Source organism: Manis pentadactyla, chromosome 2 (genome assembly GCF_030020395.1).
Source record: "Manis pentadactyla isolate mManPen7 chromosome 2, mManPen7.hap1, whole genome shotgun sequence".
NCBI classification, from domain to species: Eukaryota; Metazoa; Chordata; class Mammalia; order Pholidota; family Manidae; genus Manis; species Manis pentadactyla.
In genome coordinates, this window is record NC_080020.1 from 73,488,618 (window position 1) to 73,494,617 (window position 6,000).

Sequence of the window (6,000 nt, forward strand, 5' to 3'; positions counted from 1 at the left end):
ATTACATATTAATAAGAAGTTATTTTACTTTCTGTTTAAGTTTTGTGTCTTAAAGTCACACCAATATAATATGTAGTATTATCACTTAAAATTCATTGAATAAAAATCTACCTTTGTGATAGAAAAGTGAGCATTTCTTAAATTAAGATTTATCTATCTGAAATAAATTATAACAGCATGTATTTTCTCCAGAAAGGTAATAAAATGTAATTTCAAACTGTTCAATTTAAATTTATTTTGGCATATGCTGCATCTCTCTCTCTACACACACACATATATGTTGTGTGTGTGTGTGTGTGTGTAGAGTATAAGGGAATACAAATTAATACATATGGAATTTTCTCTGTATACACACATATATACTAAATACTTATGTGTAATGCCGATTTGATGATACAAAGTTACCCTCTGGATCAATATTTAGTTGAAGAGATTTGTCACTGTGCCTGACTCATGGTAGATGCTCAGTGAGTATTTTTGACTAAATGGACCTGACTTAATAAGGTGTCTTATACATGCCTGTTTATAATACCTAGAATTTTGGGGAAATACAGAGTAAATAAAATAATATGGCAAGTATAACTGAAGCAGAATATTCTGGACCATAGAACACATTAGACTAGCCAAATTACTTAAATCATGGGATTTTTAGCCTATAGGATCTATAATGTAGACTTATAAGTTTATTTTTAAGAATGAAATTTTTAAGAATGTCACTCTAACTTCTCAATAGTGTTAATTTGAAAAGGCAGTAAGAATTTCTTCATTCTAAACTACTAAATATAACTGAGAGCAGGATTTAATTGTTGATATATTTTGTTTTCAGTCATATTTTCCCCTTATGAGCCATGCTTTTACCTCAGCTTTAAGGAAAAATTTAGATATTTTTCATGTAAATTGTTGTTGGTTATAGCAGGAACATTGCAGGACCCTTGAAAGCTTAGGTAGAACAAGGGGGGGGGCATTCAGGATGTTCTTAATTTACCTTGTTGGATTGAAGCAAATGACTGCATTAATCATTGCTTTTTGTTTGTGTGTTTTGTTTGCTTCTGCAGTTCTAAACCTTATGTGTTTTAGATATGAATCAAACTACTGCTTCTGATGTTCTTGGTAATTAGGTCCAGGAAATCATTCCCTAAGCATGGCATCGTTGGAATATAAGCTGTTGGAGCAAAAGAGTTGCACAGCTTCCTTAAACCCACAGTGATAGCAAAATATTATACAAGAGAGGAGAAAATTTTAACCAGTTCTCATTGCCTCTCGCTCTGCCTCTCATGATGAAAGCTGCAGCTCTTCAGGAGAGAAAATTTTTTTTCCATTTTGGCAACATGTGTGTGTGTGTGTATATATACTATGCATGTACATACATATATGTGTGTCTAAGAAATTGGTGGATATGTTTCCCCACCCACCCAAACCCATAGATACTAATTTCCATAGGCCTTGGACAATGTATCTCAGATTTTATGTTAGAAAATGGTGGGAGTGTTCTAATTTATAAATTACCTTCTTGAAATCTGAATTTTGCAGTAGACTGTAATAATTAACTCTTTCAGGATAGGAAATCAGCTTCTTAAACTATGAAGCAGTGTCATCTGCTGACTCATTATTATCCTGAGTGAAAAAATTTCTGTCTGTCTGATGAAATTAATATCCTCAGTTCCCAATTTAACTACAGATTACTGTCCAGAAGTTTGTTTGTGACTTTGCTATGTGAATGTGAAGAAAACATATATTCTGAGAGAAGCAATTTTCTAATATTAAGACCAATAGTAGATGTGTTGTAAAATTGGAAATCTTTAGTGACAGATAGCTAAAGTATTCAGGATAAAATAATTAAATATAGGGCTTTCTGTCATATAGACAGCAGTGTGGTTGTAAAACCTGGGCAAAGACGGCATTGTCAGAGTTCCAGCAAGGTCAAGTCCTACAAAGATTTTCCTTCCAGAAAGAACAGAAAGTAACTGACTGTCTATAGGAGTTGAATTTCATTGCTACTTAAAGTGTCTTGTTCATAAATCCACTTGTGGTCTCTATGTGTTCCACCTTACTATTCAGCTTTACCTTTAGTAGTATCACAAATGATATATTTCACTAGGGTCCAAGTTCATTCCATTTAAATATTCTTCTTTGAAATTTTGTTCTTACAGTAGCAGGGACATTTCTGGATTTATAAGCTCTTGGTTCTTCAGAGAAAGTAATAAAAAATCTACTGAAAACTATCAACAATGCATGTTTCTAGCGAACTGCATGCTTTGATACAGATTATTTCCCAGTTTTTGTGTCATCCCCTTTTGATGATGACTAGAAGAGGCTAGGAGTAACTGTCTTACATTCGCAACTTTATTTGCCAATACTGTGTTCTCTGTACACTTTTAGGGAGCATGGGGCTGCCAGAAGAATACAGTTGGCCTCATGACAAACATTAGGAATGCTTTGTGAATGTGTGGTTTGATTTTGAACAATACACTTCGTCAGAGGAATCCTTCTGACAGAGCATGTTCTCTGTGTCCTCCACAGTGTGCACAAGGATTTAAAAACATATATTTCTCTGCATATATTCTGAAACTACATTTCCTCTATTCCCTTGTCCTCCTGGAAAAATCTGTGTCTCGACATGTTTTGGATGACATTTAGAGAAGTTTCTTCCTTCACATTTGTAAAGAGTAGGACTTTTCTCAGGGGATCATAATTGACCAAATTGGTATACTTATAGGACACCATAGAAGCATTTGATTAATAAGTGTATGTGCAAGATAATATGCAATGCTGCCACCTAAGAAATCCTCATGATTTCAGTGTGAAGAAGGTAGCACAAGCATATTCTTCAAAAAACCTGAGATGGCAGAACCTTTTTGAGAATCTATAGAATAGTCACAGAAATTGTCACGAACCAGTCCCAAGATGAAACTTCAACATTTTGAAAATATTAACGTCAGACTGACTATGCTCTCTTAAAGTGTGGGGTAGTTAGAAATCAGCAACAAATGAATAACTTTAAAAATTCTATGTTTGTAAGATAAGCAGAAATATTCTTTCTAGTCTGCTGATTCTGTTCAAGGAATTTAAGTCTTCAAAAACATGACAGGTAATAAGTGTGTCTTTTAATACTACAAGTTTATCCATAATCTAACATTGGTGAGGCAATGTTTAGTAGATAATCCCAGTAAGGGAAATGCTTGGGCACTGTAGTTGGGATGATTCCATGCTATTTTCCTGTCCAAGTATTTGGTGGAACCAATAAATTCTTTTCTTTTCTTTTTTCTTGTGTATTTTATAATTTCTTTAATTAGCATGGATTACTCTTTAAAATGATAAAGGTAAAATCTCAAGGAAAATAAAGAGTATATTTGTAACAAGAAAGAGTTTCCAAACTTACTCTTGGAGAGTAGCCTGTATCAAGAACAGTCTAATTTATTCATGAAAGTAAATGTTTTTTGTAATTCAGTAATTCATGGAACATCAAATCTAATATACATTTTGTTGGTAAGGAAATTATGCTTAAAAAATGCTCTTAGTTTCCATAGAAAGAGTAAAGTCAGTACTTTCTCAGCATTTACAGTTCTTTGTGGTAGCAGAGAGACTTATTTAAATGCAACAGTTTCCGTGAACTCAGTAGTGACCATTTACGGCCTGTAGTTGATGCTCTCCTTGCTTGGCCCACATGCCCCTGGCCCGTCCTGACAGTCCTCTGCAGCCTTGGTGGCTGGATTGCAGGACCTGCCAATAGCTTCCTGCCTGGAGCACCTACATCTCTGCCTCAGGTACTTCTCTGGCTTCTTGCGGAAATACTTGGCCTAAGAATAGGGCTGGCTGGAGATAACCCTCCAGGAGCAACCCTCAAACAAGGAGGGTAGAACCAAGGGATTTACACCCCAGTGTCCTCATCTCAGGATAATCTGAGGTGTGTTCTACATGGCCTTCTCAACAGGACTGGGTCCCACTGTAACACCTGCTCATTATTTTTTCCCATTTTTATTAAGGTATAATTGACATATAAAATTGTGTGTATTTAAAATGTTAATGTGATGATTTGGTACACATATACACTGTGAAATGATTACCACAACCAAGTTAATTATTACATCCATTACTTCTCATAGTCACCTTGTTTTGGGGTATGTGTATATGGCAAGGATGCTTAAGATTACTCTCTTAGCAAATTTCAAGTGTACAATATAGTGCTATTAACCATAGTTACCATGCTGTACATTAGATCCCCAGAACTTATTCATCTTATAACTGAAGTTTACAGCCTTTGACACCACTTCATTTTCCACACCACTCAGGCTACTCTGTCTCCATGGGAACCTGCTCATTATCAATGGGCCCCCTTTTGGCTGTCTTTCCTTTACTATCTCAATTCCTCATTCCTTACCTCTCAAACTACAGTTGGCCCCTAAACAATGTGGGGATTGTTTCCTGTGCAGTGGAAAATCCATGTATAACTTCTGACTCCCCCAAATATAACTAATAACTTACTGCTGCTGAGAAGCCTTACCAAAAATATAAACAGTTGTTTAATATGTATTTTGTATGTTATATGTGTTAATATTTTGTGTTACTATGTTATATGTGTTTAATATATATTTTATATGTTATATGTGTTATATAACTTTTCAAATTGTGTATCTCCAAAAATAATTCCAATATTTTACTGAAAAAAATCCACATATAAGTGGACCTGTGCAATTCAAACTCGTGTTGTACAAATGTCAACTGGACTTGCATCCAAATCCTTGAGTCAAGGTCTTCTTTCTGACAGGAGAATATAACCAGCTATATTTACACGCTAGATTTTAGATAGTTTCTTGAAGCCAAGGGCTTTTTCGTGTTTAGTCTGGAATCCCTGATACTTAACATGTCCCCGGCATATGTAAAAATAAAAATGAGGTATTTTCCTAGGTCTCAGTAGATCTGAATTTAACAGGGAAGACAGCCATGTACTCTATAGAATGAGGCAGATTGAATTAATTTCTCTAAGAAGTACTCTCTCTAAAAGCGCTATGGGAAGTAGTCACTAATGATTAATTTACAGATTGGCAGAAGCTTCAAGGAGGAGGTGATATTAAGTCAGATACTGAAGGATGCCCAAGGAGAAGGTGGGAAATACATTTCAGGCAAATGAAAGAGTAATAGCAAAGTTATGGAAGTGTTAAGGTAGATGGACTACTGCAAAAAATAAGAGTGTCTTGAGCCAGATCTTGGGGTACATGAAACAGGAGGGAAGAAAGCAAAATAAATCTAAATTAGTCCTTGGCAGCTTGGACATTCAAGGAAGCCCTGAAGAGTAGAGGAAGAATGTTTCAGAACTGTACACATAGAGCTATTTTTTTTCATGTGACTTCTAAAAAAAATCCCTCCCACGCATTGACAGTCACTTCCTTTGCTAACATTATTTTGAGAGTCTGACTCACTAATAGAGCATTTTTCCTGAAGCTCAAGACATTTCGAATTTTTTCTTTTCTTTCTGTTTCTTAAAGAGAACAAGAAAAAAGAGACAGGAGGCCGTCTTCTTGCCCGAAATTTCAAAAAATATTTATATTTTGTGTTGTCTATTTTATTAGAATTCATTTCTTTAAGCCTTCCACTTTGAAGCTATCACGCAGTCCCCCTTCCTTTTGCAGGGGACTATGATGTGAGTAGCTCATTCTCCTTATCTTATAAGCACCTTTGTGGATAGGAAGATGCAGGGAGGCCAATGCAGCAAGCATGGAGTTATAGTTGGGCGAAACAAGCACTGGTCTGGACACCAGGAAATTGGGGCTTTAGCTCTGGATTTGTTTCTCCCTGGCTTTTTGGCCTTGGGCAAGTCATTAAAATGTTCACTGTAAAATGAGGTGTTGAACTAGAAGATCTCGCTTCTAGCTTTAATCCCTCATCCTTAAATCAAGGATAAAATGAGGTCTCTTATACATGTCTTTCTCATACAGAAGTTATTTGAAAGTTGATGACATAAATTTGGAAAAATATATGCAAACATATGATCACTAGTTCCTT